This window comes from Balaenoptera acutorostrata, chromosome 14, assembly GCF_949987535.1.
Source record: "Balaenoptera acutorostrata chromosome 14, mBalAcu1.1, whole genome shotgun sequence".
NCBI classification, from domain to species: Eukaryota; Metazoa; Chordata; class Mammalia; order Artiodactyla; family Balaenopteridae; genus Balaenoptera; species Balaenoptera acutorostrata.
Genome location: NC_080077.1, coordinates 32,477,591 through 32,494,108, shown reverse-complemented (window position 1 = coordinate 32,494,108; position 16,518 = coordinate 32,477,591). Strand labels below are relative to the sequence as shown.

Genomic DNA, 16,518 nt, shown 5'->3' with positions numbered 1-16,518 from the left:
ATTAGTTTTGAAAAGCTGACACGGTTTTCTTTAAAACTACCACTGTCATCTCTTCAGGAAGTCACACATGGGAAAGCTTGGTTAAACACTCATAAAATACAAATAGGCATCATGCTTTTTAAGGAGCACTTAATTCTCCCTCTCAATTGTATATGCTAGAAACATGTTTGCTCTCTAGCAAAACTTAAGTAATTTGAATAAAAAGCCAAATAAAATAGTCCTGATTATAAATTCCCTCAACATCAAAAACTCCAAAACAAATTAAGTTGGCTAGGCTGACCAACCCCCCGCAATAGGGAAAAAAGTGGCTACTGGATGAGTACAGAGTTAACAGGAAGAAAAGAAATACAAGGGACACATGAACCCATGACAAGATGCTTACCACACCCATAGTAAAATAAATACAAGCTAAAAATTCAGAATGGAAAAATCCAAAAGCTCAATTATGTAATCATTGAGCAAGACTATGGCAACAGAGGCATTCTCAGATAGTTGCCAGTAAAAGAGTAAAATTATGTACGGATGATTCACTATAACACTGCTTGTAACAGCAAAAGATCAATGTCCATCAACAGGTGACATTATGCTACATTCATACCACAGAATACTATGCAGCTATAAAGAAATAAAAAGAGGAAGGTTTCCACTCCTGTTATAGAAATATCTCCAAGTTACCGTGTTAAGCACAGAAAGCAAGATTCAGATAGCACATATGATATGCTACACCTTGTGGGTTGAAAGCAAAGAGTGTGGGAGGTATAAATATGTGAACCCACATGCACATGTTTGCCTGTATATGCATACAGAAAATAGCAGTGATTATGGGGAATGGTGGTTGACCCTGGGTAGATGAGGTACAAAGGAGCAGATATGAAGACAAAGTTTTCACGGAGCAGAAGTTTACACAAACTGAAGCGCGTAAACACTTTACTAGGAGGATAATACTTACGCATTAAAATATCTTACGCCTTAAGTGAACCCAGCACACGTGGTCGGCTTCCTTGGAGACAACCCGAATGCCACACTGCCACAAGTGATGATGTCACCTTGCCCTGTCACATAGTTCTGGCCTCAGAACAGTCTGGGTGCAAAAGCCTTCCAGTCTATTCCAGCTTAGCAGTAGCATTAAGATAGCCTAAAATAAACCTGATTTCCTGGCATATGACGTTTAAGATTATCTCTATATCCTCAAAGAAACCAATTTCTGCTAACTTCTGATTCAGCATACTTCACAAACCCACCTCTTACCCTGTACAGACTGCTCTCCAAAGTGGGGCAAGCTCAAAACCTAAGCTTTTAGAGCAGCCAGACATCTTTTAAGAAGTATATCAAGTATCTATTAAAAAAAAAAACAACTTATAGTTTTTCGTAATAGTTCCTTAGGAAACCTTGCTAGTTTTTTATCCTTCTTCTCCTCAGCGTGGAGTTAAAACAAAAAGCTGTCTTTTGCTAACAATAATACTGGTGCCTACGCAGGTAGACCAAAAAGATTATTCCTAAATTCTCTGCTGGAGGAGTTGGAACAGGGAACTTGGAAACAGATTTCTCTGAAAGTTGAGGAAATGTTTTCAAAGGAGAGTAAAACAGAATGGGAAGATTCTTACTAAATTCCTAAGCTGGTCACACACAAACATCTCCAATCTTGGTCAGCAGTTTCCTCATTTAGAGGGAAAGGCAGGAATAAAACTGGCTTGACCAGCACAAGGATGTCATGTTTCCTGTCCACACCCCTCCCCTGCCCAGCATGTGCTCCTCTGCTCCCATGAAGGGGGGAATCTTTTGTGCAGATGAGTAATTGCATGTTCCCAGTGCACTGTTGTTATGTATCCGGTGGCTTCTCGATGTCTTTTGTGATGTTTCTAGTGTTCGGGGAACATTTCTTTGGACCACCATCATTACATAGAACATTCTAGAGAGAAGAAAAATACACTTATGTGCAATTTCTTCTGATGATGTCATAACCAGGCTCAGAACAGAGCAAAAACACCACCAAAATTCTCTCCTGGTGGTTACAGATACCAGGGAGTATACTTTGAGCTCATTCCACAACTACCTTCTGCATGGGATCCTTACTCAACCCCATGGGTAAACTCACTTAGTATCACAGTTACAAAAAGACAGAGAAGATGAAAAGGCAGAGGGCTATGTACCAGATGAAGGAACAAGAAAAAACCCCAGAAAAACAACTAAATGAAGTGGAGATAGGCAACCTTCCAGAAAAAGAATTCAGAATAATGATAGTGAAGATGATCCAGGACCTCGGAATAAGAATGGAGGCAAAGATTGAGAAGATGCAAGAAATGATTAACAAAGACCTAGAAGAATTAAAGAACAAACAAACAGAGATGACCAATACAATAACTGAAATGAAAACTACACTAGAAGGAATCAATAGCAGAATAACTGAGGCAGAAGAACGGATAAGTGACCTGGAAGACAGAATGGTGGAATTCACTGCTGCAGAACACACTAAAGAAAAAAGAATGAAAAGAAATGAAGACAGCCTAAGAGACCTCTGGAACAACATTAAACGCAACAACATTCGCATTATAGGGGTCCCAGAAGGAGAAGAGAGAGAGAAAGGACCAGAGAAAATATTTGAAGAGATTATAGTCGAAAACTTCCCTAACATGGGAAAGGAAATAGCCACCCAAGTCCAGGAAGCGCAGAGAGTCCCATACAGAATAAACCCAAGGAGAAACACGCCGAGACACATAGTAATCAAAGTGGCAAAAATTAAAGACAAAGAAAAATTACTGAAAGCAGCAAGGGAAAAACGACAAATAACATACAAGGGAACTCCCATAAGGTTAACAGCTGATTTCTCAGCAGAAACTCTGCAAGCCAGAAGGGAGTGGCATGATATACTTAAAGTGATGAAAGGGAAGAACCTACAACCAAGATTACTCTACCCAGCAAGGATCTCATTTAGATTTGATGGAGAAATCAAAAGCTTTACAGACAAGCAAAAGCTAAGAGAATTCAGCACCACCAAACCAGCTCTACAACAAATGCTAAAGGAACTTCTCTAAGTGGGAAACACAAGAGAAGAAAAGGACCTACAAAAACAAACCCAAAACAATTAAGAAAATGGTCATAGGAACATACATATCGATAATTACCTTAAACGTGAATGGATTAAATGCCCCAACCAAAAGACATAGACTGGCTGAATGGATACAAAAACAAGACCCATATATATGCTGTCTACAAGAGACCCACTTCAGACCTAGAGACACATACAGACTGAAAGTGAGGGGATGGAAAAAGATATTCCATGCAAATGGAAATCAAAAGAAAGCTGGAGTAGCTATACTCATATCAGATAAAATAGACTTTAAAATAAAGAATGTTACAAGAGACAAGGAAGGACACTACATAATGATCCAGGGATCAATCCAAGAAGAAGATATAACAATTATAAATATATATGCACCCAACATAGGAGCACCTCAATACATAAGGCAACTGCTAACAGCTATAAAAGAGGAAATCGACAGTAACACAATAATAGTGGGGGACTTTAACACCTCACTTACACCAATGGACAGATCATCCAAAATGAAAATAAATAAGGAAACAGAAGCTTTAAATGACACAATAGACCAGATAGATTTAATTGATATATATAGGACATTCCATCCAAAAACAGCAGATTACACGTTCTTCTCAAGTGCGCACGGAACATTCTCCAGGATAGATCACATCTTGGGTCACAAATCAAGCCTCAGTAAATTTAAGAAAATTGAAATCATATCAAGCATCTTTTCTGACCACAACGCTACGAGAATAGAAATCAATTACAGGGAAAAAAAACGTAAAAAAGACAAACACATGGAGGCTAAACAATACGTTACTAAATAACCAAGAGATCACTGAAGAAATCAAACAGGAAATAAAAAAATACCTAGAGACAAATGACAATGAAAACACGACGACCCAAAACCTATGGGATGCAGCAAAAGCGGTTCTAAGAGGGAAGTTTATAGCTATACAAGCCTACCTAAAGAAACAAGAAAAATCTCAAGTAAACAGTCTAACCTTACACCTAAAGAAACTAGAGAAAGAAGAACAAACAAAACCCAAAGTTAGCAGAAGGAAAGAAATCATAAAGATCAGAGCAGAAATAAATGAAATAGAAACAAAGAAAACAATAGCAAAGATCAATAAAACTAAAAGTTGGTTCTTTGAGAAGATAAACAAAATTGATAAGCCATTAGCCAGACTCATCAAGAAAAAGAGGGAGAGGACTCAAATCAATAAAATCAGAAATGAAAAAGGAGAAGTTACAACAGACACCGCAGAAATACAAAACATCCTAAGAGACTACTACAAGCAACTTTATGCCAATAAAATGGACAACCTGGAAGAAATGGACAAATTCTTAGAAAGGTATAACCTTCCAAGACTGAATCAGGAAGAAACAGAAAATATCAACAGACCAATCACAAGTAATGAAATTGAAACTGTGATTAAAAATCTTCCAACAAACAAAAGTCCAGGACCAGATGGCTTCACAGGTGAATTCTATCAAACATTTAGAGAAGAGCTAACACCCATCCTTCTCAAACTCTTCCAAAAAATTGCAGAGGAAGGAACACTCCCAAACTCATTCTATGAGGCCACCATCACCCTGATACCAAAACCAGACAAAGACACTACAAAAAAAGAAAATTACAGACCAATATCACTGATGAGCATAGATGCAAAAATCCTCAACAAAATACTAGCAAACAGAATCCAACAACACATTAAAAGGATCATACACCACGATCAAGTGGGATTTATCCCAGGGATGCAAGGATTCTTCAATATACGCAAATCAATCAATGTGATACACCATATTAACAAATTGAAGAATAAAAACCATATGATCATCTCAATAGATGCAGAAAAAGCTTCTGACAAAATTCAACACCCATTTATGATAAAAACTCTCCAGAAAGTGGGCATAGAGGGAACCTACCTCAACATAATAAAGGCCATATATGACAAACCCACAGCAAACATCATTCTCAATGGTGAAAAACTGAAAGCATTTCCTCTAAGATCAGGAACGAGACAAGGATGTCCACTCTCACCACTATTATTCAACATAGTTCTGGAAGTCCTAGCCACGGCAATCAGAGAAGAAAAAGAAATAAAAGGAATACAAATTGGAAAAGAAGAAGTAAAACTGTCACTCTTTGCGGATGACATGATACTATACATAGAGAATCCTAAAACTGCCACCAGAAAACTGCTAGAGCTAATTAATGAATATGGTAAAGTTGCAGGTTACAAAATTAATGCACAGAAATCTCTTGCATTCATATACACTAATGATGAAAAATCTGAAAGAGAAATTATGGAAACACTCCCATTTACCATTGCAACAAAAAGAATAAAATACCTAGGAATAAACCTACCTAGGGAGACAAAAGACCTGATTGCAGAAAACTATAAGACACTGATGAAAGAAATTAAAGATGATACCAACAGATGGAGAGATATACCATGTTCTTGGATTGGAAGAATCAACATTGTGAAAATAAGTATACTACCCAAAGCAATCTACAGATTCAATGCAATCCCTATCAAATTACCAAGGGCATTTTTTACGGAGCTAGAACAAATCATCTTAAAATTTGTATGGAGACACAAAAGACCCCGAATAGCCAAAGCAGTCTTGAGGCAAAAAAATGGAGCTGGAGGAATCAGACTCCTTGACTTCAGACTATACTACAAAGCTACAGTAATCAAGACAATATGGTACTGGCACAAAAACAGAAACATAGATCAATGGAACAAGATAGAAAGCCCAGAGATTAACCCACGCACCTATGGTCAACTAATCTATGACAAAGGAGGCAAGGATATACAATGGAGAAAAGACAGTCTCTTCAATAAGTGGTGCTGGGAAAACTGGACAGCTACATGTAAAAGAATGAAATTAGAATACTCCCTAACACCATACACAAAAATAAACTCAAAATGGATTAGAGACCTAAATATAAGACTGGACACTATAAAACTCTTAGAGGAAAACATAGGAAGAACACTCTTTGACATAAATCACAGCAAGATCTTTTTTGATCCACCTCCTAGAGTAATGGAAATAAAAACAAAAATAAACAAGTGGGACCTAATGAAACTTCAAAGCTTTTGCACAGCAAAGGAAACCATAAACAAGACGAAAAGACAACCCTCAGAATGGGAGAAAATATTTGCAAATGAATCAACGGACAAAGGATTAATCTCCAAAATATATAAACAGCTCATTCAGCTCAATATCAAAGAAACAAACACCCCAATCCAAAAATGGGCAGAAGATCTAAATAGACATTTCTCCAAAGAAGACATACAGACGGCCACGAAGCACATGAAAAGATGCTTAACATCACTAATTATTAGAGAAATGCAAATCAAAACTACAATGAGGTATCACCTCACTCCTGTTAGAATGGGCATCATCAGAAAATCTACAAACAACAAATGCTGGAGAGGGTGTGGAGAAAAGGGAACCCTCTTGCACTGTTGGTGGGAATGTAAATTGATACAGCCACTATGGAGAACAATATGGAGGTTCCTTAAAAAACTAAAAATACAATTACCATATGACCCAGCAATCCCACTACTGGGCATATACCCAGAGAAAACCGTAATTCAAAAAGACACATGCACCCGAATGTTCATTGCAGCACTATTTACAATAGCCAGGTCATGGAAGCAACCTAAATGCCCATCAACAGACGAATGGATAAAGAAGTTGTGGTACATATATACAATGGAATATTACTCAGCCATAAAAAGGAATGAAATTGAGTCATTTGTTGAGACGTGGATGGATCTAGAGACTGTCATACAGAGTGAAGTAAGTCAGAAAGAGAAAAACAAATATCGTATATTAATGCATGTATGTGGAACCTAGAAAAATGGTACAGATGAGCCAGTTTGCAGGGCAGAAGTTGAGACACAGATGTAGAGAATGGACATATGGACACCAAGGGGGGAAAACTGCGGTGAGGTGGGGATGGTGGTGTGCTGAATTGTGCGACTGGGATTGACATGTATACACTGATGTGTATAAAACTGATGCCTAATAAGAACCTGCAGTATAAAAAAAGAAACAAAACAACTAATACTAAACTTTCATTGGGTTATTTGTATGGAAATATGTTAATATAAATGTTTCAGACATTACATGAAATTTCTAAAAATCTTGTATTTGTATGGAAATATGTATGGAAATATGTTAATATAAATGTTTCAGACATTAAAAAAAAAAAAAACTCACTTAGTATCAAGTGGTAATCTACAACCAGTCTAATACTATTTCTCTATGAATCGAACTCTAAATTCTTTATCTAAAAAATAACAGCAGTTCGGCAGGCTTTTCCCAAATAAGCTAACGACAAATCCACCAAGGTTAACTGCACAGGATAAATGCACAGGCTGCAGACGCTGCACTTTAATAGGTCATAAGACAAAAGCCTGTCAGACTCAATCAACTCCCCACACTATGACAAGGCCACCAGGCTGGAGCCTACACTGATCTCGCGCTTTCAAATCCTCTTCTCCATAAGCTTTGGAACGCTGCAGTTGACAGGTGTAAATATCTAAACCTTGTCAAAAAACAGAATTCACTTTTTAAGTTTTGGTCGTTAGCTCTTCTGCCATTTTACAATATTTACAGCACTGCCAAAGAGTTATGTCAACGCACAGCATGTATTTTTAAAATATGAGACTATAAACTGAACGATTTTTCTCGCTTAGGTAAGCAGATCCAGTGTTGACGCCAGTCTTCCAGTTGGTCAGCAGAAGATGCCATTGACTGTTAGCATGTGGACCCTACAAGCCGGGTGTGATAAAAGCAACTTTCACCAGGCGGGAAAAGCTGTAACTACAATGGAATCATAGACATGCCATTTGGAATGCTTAAAAACTTTTTTCCCCCAAGTAGTTCTACTGTGAGCATTGGTTTAGTTCAAAACTACTCTCAGCAAAAGCTTCAAATAACTACTTTTTAGGTGCGGATAGCTAGGACAAGTTTTTACTTTGGCTAAATATATTTGTTTCTTTGGAGGTAAGATTCTCAAAATTCAACATCTGTAAACGTGATTTGGTGGAGGAGTCTGCTGGAGAATATGCCAGGCATTCAACCCTTGGAATCCACCAAAAATTTCAAGCCAACAAAATGTCAAAGTTTAAAATTTCCCTTTCCAACTTTGTGATCCAGCTATGACATTAAACTATAGGTCATCAATATACCATACAATGTGCAATGGAACACTCCAAAGGAGATGGTCCACAGGGGAGGTGCGGGTCCTATGAATGGCTGTCCAGATCATCAGCATCAACTCCACAGTCATCTATTCCCTCACCCGAGTTGCCAATAATTTGAAGCGACAATTCTTTGTTGAACCTAAAAATAGAAAACTTAAACTTCACAAAGATACATGCACCCCCCAAAAAAATACTAGGTAATTACCTCAGTGGTATAAAAACATTCCCTGCAGTGTCAACAATAAAGACGGAACTTAGGGCTTCCCTGGTGGCGCAGTGGTTGAGAATCTGCCTGCTAATGCAGGGGACACGGGTTCGAGCCCTGGTCTGGGAAGATCCCACATGCCACGGAGCAGCTGGGCCCGTGAGCCACAATTGCTGAGCCTGCGCGTCTGGAGCCTGTGCCCCGCGACGGGAGGGGCCGCGATAGAGAAAGGCCCGCGCACCGCGATGAAGAGCGGTCCCCGCACCGCGATGAAGAGTGGCCCCCGCTTGCCGCAACTGGAGAAAGCCCTCGCACGAACCGAAGACCCAACACAGCCAAAAATAATAAATAAATAAATAAATAAATAAATAAATAAATAAATAAATAAATAAGAAAATCCTTTAAAAAAAAAAAGAAACCGAGTTTTGAAAAAAAAAAAAAAAAAAAAAAAGACGGAACTTACAGAGGTCATCTGGCCATCACAGTAGTACTGCTTTTCACTTTGTTAGAAAGTAGCATCAAAACAAGGTTCTTTTTGAAGGAAGCTTGTTAGACTGGTAAAGTATATCAAGAAAAAGCATGAAGACGATTTTTTCTAAGTCTGGATGTTTGAATCTGGGCAACACAGTGAGTTTTCACATTTCTTCTATGTGACAACAGATTAAATATTCAGTAAAAAATGTTGATACCTATTATTCAACTAATATTTACTTAGGCTGTGACAGCATTAAAACAATATACAATTCTTGATAGTTCTTAATGGCCACTAATCTGCAGATGCTAAAAAACAAATTCAAATCTCTGCTAGCCACAATACATTTTTTTAATCGAAGGAGTTAATTTACAAAATGCTTCATCTTTATGCTAATTAAATTGAAATCTATCATCCTTTAACATGTTAAAAAAAAATAACTGTACACTATTAACCTTACATAGTCCTCACTGTGCTTTAGGAGTAATTAACTTTCGTATAGTGTACTGTACCACTGAACAAATCAACTGTGAAACAGCAGGGCAAATATATAAAACCAGCTGGCTTCATTATTCTCATAGATCAAACCTAAAAAAGCAATTATGTTAAAGATAACCTGACAAAATTCAACATTTGAATTTTGCAAATAAATGGTCTAAAAATACATACATACGTTTCACAGTGCTTGGTTCAAATATAACTGAACATATTCCCTTGCCAGATAGTACACATAATCAGATTCCATCTACTCTGTACATTAGTATTATCCAAATTTTCAGTCTCCTAGATACTGACAGTTCCAAAGGCAAACTTTCTTCAAAAGCAAAAACAAACAAGCATATATCACCAAACCTAACTGCTACAATAGAAATTTCCTAAAAATCTCCCCCATGAAATACATACTCAGCTTTTAAAAAAGTACATCGAGCCTGTTGTCTGCTGTTCCCTGTCATTAGAAGACTGGAAAGCTGATGGAAATCCAGCTTCCAACAGCTTAATGAGCAAGACCGGCCCCACCCAGGCCAGACCCTGCTGGAAAAGGGCATGCTCAGTAGAAAAGCCCAGCTAGGTTCCAAGTTACTTCATTCCTCAGCTAGAAAATCCACATGGGTCAAAGAAAAAGTCACCCTCCTGCTGCCTGTTCTACCCACTAAAGGAAGAACATTTTACATAAAGAATAGTTTTAATGGTACAACTGTAATCCTATGATTATACTTGCTTACAATTCTACTACTGCTAGGAATTCTTTCCTCGTTTTTTTTGTATCGTGTTTACATTGCTTTGGGTTTGCACCCCTCAACTTTGTTTTTATTTCGTGTCATTTTAATCCACCCATAAATAGACACCAAAAGTACTGATACATGTGTACCACATATAGAGTCTAATCATCTTTATTTATAAACTGATATATATATTTTGGTACTGAAAAACCATTCAAATATATAGATATTTCATTTTTAAATACTGAAAACTGGATTTTGATTCATTTGTAAAAGAATTTGCTTATTCATTCACACAGTATTTAAATGGAGGCTCGTTTTAATCTAGATTTATAGGTATCATCATATAGTTACAAAGTTGATAAATCCCTGTTTTATTATTATACTGTCATCCTAAATTGAGCAATGATGGATACAAAAGGTAATCCTACATCCATCTGTCATATGAATACAACTACATATGGAAGCAAGATAAATTTAAAGTCACTAAAGGAAAATGTATTTATTTTAAGATTCAGGTCAGAGAGATCTGAAAAACAACCTATCTTCCTTTATTCTACAATACCAACCCGCCCCCCTAAATTTCCACAATTTAAATTCTGCTTGTTTTTCCCCCCAGAATAGATATTTACATTAACAAATCAGGACCAAGATAGTCAGACCCTTTATGGCTGGATCCACGTATGCACTTGTATAACTTGACCCTGCTACCATACCATAACGCTCCCCTAACAAGCAGTTCTTAAGTCAATGAGTATTATATGTTCACATTCACCGACCGTAGTCTTAAAAAAAAAAGAAAGATGTTTTTTATTACAAATAAAAACACATTAGATATTTAAATAAACAAGATATCACTCGTAGAGAAAAGGTAAGGTTTGCTTTACAGGAACTTAATGAAAATGTGTTTCAGTAGCAGCTCTAAAGAGATTAATCTCTGTCAAAATGAACAAACATAAAACTTAAATTAAAAAAAAAAAAGTCATTCTATATAATGGAAGTAAATTTCACTATCCACCCACCACAAAATTTTCACTGGTTCACAAAAGGGCAATTTGGTGAGTTTTTTAGTAGAGCCTATTTTATTCAATTCAAAGCATCTTTTATTCAGACCGTATTCCTCCTACACTGTTTAAATGTTGTATTTTTTCAATAAAAACTGCAGTAGAATGGCAGATTTACTTCACTATGCTTACTTGGAAAAATACTGGCTCCAAACCTTTTTCTAAAATGTATTGCTCCATAGAATCCAGAAGTCTCAGAACTACTGACATTAGCACTGGATCCAGTGAAGCAGACATTGGTACATCTCTACAATCTGTCCCAGGCATCTTTCATCATCCCTGTGCCTCCTGCCTTCCTAACTCCCCTACTTCCATCGACTGAACTGCATCCCCCCAAAATTCATGTATTGAAGCACTAACCCTCAAAGTGATAGTATCTGGAGATGGGACCTTTGAGAGATAATTAGATTTAGACGAGGCCATAAGGGTAGGGTCATCGTGATGGAATTAGTAGCCTAAGAAGGGACACCAGAGAGCTTGCTCATTCTCTCTCACTCTCTTTTGCTCTCTCATCTCGCCATGTGAGGACACAGAGATTAGGCAACCATCTACAAGCCAAGAAGGGGGTCCTCACCAGAAACTGACCAAGCTGGCACTTTGATCTTGGACCTCCAGCCTCCAGAAGCATGAGAAACAGACTTGCTGTTTAAGCAAAAGAGTATATGGCATTTTGTTATGGAAGCCCAAGCTGACAAAGGCATCTACTTTCTTAATTATAGAACCCAATGCTACTTTTCAAGTTCCTCTGCTGGCTTCAATCCTGCCCATAAGACATCAGAATCTCATTGTTCGAACAAAGGTTAAGAGAATTAAGACAGAAGGTGAGTTCTCTGGCACTATGTTTTGGAAAAAGAACAAACCATTAAAACAGTGGATAAAAGAGAACCCAGAGAATTTAAATGAGTTTCCAAACTCATATACCCAATAAGTGGTAGAGCCAGAATTTACACCAATTTGGTCTGCTTCAAAGCCAAAACTAGTGGCGCTGGTGGTATAGTGGGGAGGATAGTTACCTTCCAAAGCCAATGCACTTTTCTACCAATGCTGCATTACCTCAATTTCAACACCCTTGCTTTCCAAATGAGTAAATTAAACCCAAAGAAGTGAAATAACTTATAAATAAGGTTACTCAGTGGGTTACTGGCAGAGAAGTTACTGAATACAAACGATGTCCAGTGTCATTTAAATTATTTCCAATAAGATTTTAAACACGTTAAAGTACACAAAATACTTATGCTGAAACATCCACAAATGTCTAAATATAAAAAATCATTCATATGAATGTGTATCCATTACATCTGTCTTAGAAAGATCCTAAATAGCCTTGTTTTGACACTGTTTTGTTGCTCCATTAAAAAGGGAAATTAGACGTTTATCCTCAGAATATTATTTTTTAAGTATTCAAGGGAGTTGGCCGGGAGCAGCGGCGGGGGGGGGGGGGGGGGGGGGGTATTTTTCCTATATTTGTATATGTGAGTTGATGTATAAATAGAATTAAACCCAGTATCATAATTTCTTGACTTTTTAAAAGTGTCCTGGGACTTCCCTGGTGGTCCAGTGGTTAAGACTTTGCGCTCCCAAGCAGGTAGTGGGCCCAGGTTCGATACCTGGTCAGGGAACTAGATCCTGCGTGCGGCAACTAAAAGAGCCCGCACACGGCAACGAAGATCCCACGTGCCACAACTAAGACCCAGTGCAGCCAAATAAATAAATAAATAAATAAGTAAATAAATAAATAAATATGTCCTACTTCCTGCCTTGGAGTAAAAGGAACAGAACTGAATAAGATGTGGAGGATGGAATAACCTGATGGTCACTCAAAGCTCCAAAACCATAAGGGACACAAACTCTGTGCAGAAAATAAAGTTCTCAGTGTCACAGAAAGACAATGAGGAAGATGGTTCCTTTCAGTCTCCCACCTTTATTCATCCAGCCTCCATGTGAGAAGCAATCATCATCTGTCAAACCAGAAAAAAAGCAAACACAACTTTCTGGCATAATCCTAAAATAACCTAAAAAGTACTGCAAAAAAATAAAAAACCACCCCTCTGTTTTTGACTACTGATTTTACAGAGAATCCAACCTTCCTATATACCAATCATCATGCAAGACTATCCTTCCTGAATAAACATGGAGAAAAGTTTTACGACTCTCTCAATCTGGATGAACTTCAACTGGTCTACGGAATTTTCTAACAGTCCACGTTTCGTAGGATCATTGCTATCTGGTGTCAACAAAAGAGAAAAAAAAACAAACCAAACAAAAAACAAAAAAACAAAACAACCACTACACTAGTTTCACGGCTTCTATGCCAAAGTTATCTTTTGACCACACACCACCGCAGTTTAACTTCTCTCAGGCTCTAACCCCAGAATAATTTGCACAACTGCACATGAGCCATTCGCAAAGTCTCTTTCCTACCACATTTTATAAAATGTAACATCAGAAAGTACTACAGATTTATGAGACTCTGGGAAAGAAAAGTTCTGTAAGACCCCAGATTTTTACAGGGGGTTTGGAGAGAGAGCAGGAACAGGTACAGGAGGGAAGAAAAAGAATAAAGGGATGGTGGTTGGGAATCTCTAAACAAAAAGTTAATGTTTTGAAACCATCTAAAAAGTGTTAGGACAAAGCAATAACTAATCCACCCCCTTTTTTTTTTTTAACTCAAAAGCATCACTATTAGAATTACACATTCAGACCAGTACAGTAATCCAGCATTTACTTTAAAATGTATTATTTTCATTCCACTTACATCTAAGAAACATTTGCTGAGTTCCTCCGTCACCCCAGACACTGGTCTAAGCCCTTAGGACTGGAAAGTTCTTCCCCACACCAGCCCTCAGGGAATTCACAGTCTAGCAGGGAAGACAGATACATAAACAAATAATTACACCACATGTGATAAGGGCTATAACAGAGGTACAGGAAAGACACAGCAAAGTGGACAACTCCCTTGAGGAGGACAAGGAAGGCATTACAGGATTACAATATTTAGGCTCATTCATATCTCATCTGAGATGAACAAATGCTACTGCTAATAACGTGGTAATGACCCTCCTTGCCTTACAGATTAAAAAATAAAAGTACTTATCACAAAGCCCATCACATGCAAAGCAGAAACAAAGATCATACTAGCACCTGTGCAACACCGTACATATGACCAAGCAAAATGGGGTTCTTATAGAATAAAGAAATATAGAACCAAAAGAGATCTCAGCATTTACGTACCTCTAGCTCTTGCCTTTCATACACGGGGAACCTGAAACCCAGAAGTTAGGTTACTTGTCCAGGTTACACAGTAAGTCAGGAGCAGAACCCAGGCTAGATGTCAGATTCTGCCTAATAATTCCATTGCCTTTCCCTATTGCAGACTGCCCTGCCCGGAAGTGAAGGAAAGGGACGAGACACTGTTGAGGAGACAACCAGCAATAGAGACCCTTTATGGCTGTCCAAGGGCCAGAAGAAAGAGAGGCCTGATGCTAGACATCCAGCAGACCCCAAAAGCTCCCCAACTCTGCCCCACCATCTAGACCCAAGAAAAATCCTACACCTTCCCACTCCCCCCAAAATTATGTTACCGAAATAAAGAGGTCATTGCCAAGAAATTATTTACTCTTCCCAATCCGCAGTAACATTAAATTCATGCTCCAACAGTCTGGACGTATCTCCATGTTGTTACTTAGCTAACGAAGTCTGTAAAATGAAGGTACCAGGAGATAACCTGCCTATATAATGGGATTCTTGTGAGCATCACAGGATAACCACCACGATAGCTACCAGTAAAGTGCAAAATGCTAAATGAATGCAAATTACTATTAAACACAGAATTTCAATCATCAAAAACATTCATCTAGGCTTTCTCCTCAAAATAGTTGAATATATCATTACATTTATGCTTAAAAGTCAAATATTAACCTATAGTAATCTTCTACCATTTATTTAGGTTTTTTTACTCAACTTGTAGAAGGCAAACTGTTCCCCCACCCTAATCTACCCTCCATAATTTCTCTTCTTTTCTTTCTTTCCCTTTAAAATGGCCACTACTATTTCCAAGACTCCCTACTAGAACCACATAAACATCAAACCTGTCAACACAAGGCTCTTATCAAAAACATATTGTAGAAAGTTGAGCACTTGAGACAAGCCAGGGAAATGTTACGGTGTATGCAACATGCAGTGCACAGCTACACGTCACGCCCTAGGGAGGTACAACCCCATCTAGGGGTCTCCTCCTCACTTCACCTGAATCATAGCCAACCTTTGGCCTGATATCTGCCATCTACATGGTTTGGGCACTTGTTTGAGAATCCAGTGTACTTCCAACCCTCCACACCTTTATTAGCTCCATAATTTGAAACCGTAGCTCCACTCCTTTCTTTCCGTAGCTTCATCTTTAAAACTTACCCCTCCGAACTTGGATTATGAAAGAAAACCCTAAGCACAAGGGCTAATACATTCTCAATCCACAGCCCCTACCCATCCAAAACAATAAACCAAGATACAACATTTATATTTACAACACAAATAAACAATAAACAACATTAAGCTAGAGTAGTCACCATTACCTGTGCCTATGAGATCTTGAATTCTGTACTTTCAGGTTTTGCTAAGATCTGTTCATCCAATGAGGAATTGCTCTTTGCCTACTGATAGCTGCTGACAATACACACCTGTGTAAAACTTGGCTCCAGCAGCACAAGAGTATTTAAATAAATAACTACATCCCAAAGAGAATAAGAGCTAAAATATAGGCATAAACATTTCAACAGTAACTGACTTGACGAGGGAAGCATCCCGAGGTGACTTTTGAGCTGACCTTGAAGGATAAGGAGGAGCGTACTGGGCCCATTGTAAGCGGGTAAAAGCACACCCCTCACGGTTGGAACAGTAAGTGAAGGGCACAGAATCATGAAAGATAAAAGCACTGCAGAGAATGCTAAGTTCATACCTCATCTGCCTGGAACACAGAGTGGGGAGTGGAGGAAATGGGACAGGGGAGGTAGTAGCCAAATAATGAGCGATCAGTATGCGAAACTCAGATGTTTTAACTCTGTCCTGTAGGCAACGACAAATAAGATTAATTTTGCATTTCTGGAGGATGACTTTGGCGGTCATGTGAGAACAAGCGACACAGTAGAGGCTCCAGTGATCCAGGAAACAGCATCTAAACTAACACAGAGGCAACAAAGAAGCGAGTGAAGAGATGAAGTCAATAAATATTTAGTAGTTAAAATGGACAGGATTTGATAAAGAATTGGATGGTGGGAGTCAGGGAGAACAAAGTTCCCA

At 38.2% G+C, this 16,518-nt stretch overlaps 1 protein-coding gene across 23 annotated transcripts in view; it reads right to left on the bottom strand.

Annotated features, from left to right (window-relative positions):
• Positions 1 to 16,518, bottom strand: part of EPB41L2 (erythrocyte membrane protein band 4.1 like 2) — a 218,817-nt gene that overhangs the window by 126,074 nt on the left and 76,225 nt on the right. Inside the window, exon 1 of one of the 23 annotated variants that reach the window (XM_057528208.1) lies at positions 13,982 to 14,003. The exons of 21 other annotated variants lie outside the window; for them this stretch is intronic. The gene's annotated coding sequence lies outside the window, so the exon portion shown is untranslated. Of the gene's footprint in view, positions 1 to 9,845; positions 9,868 to 13,981; positions 14,004 to 16,518 lie in introns of those variants that run through there. One more of the 23 variants, XM_057528207.1, reaches the window with a different exon arrangement.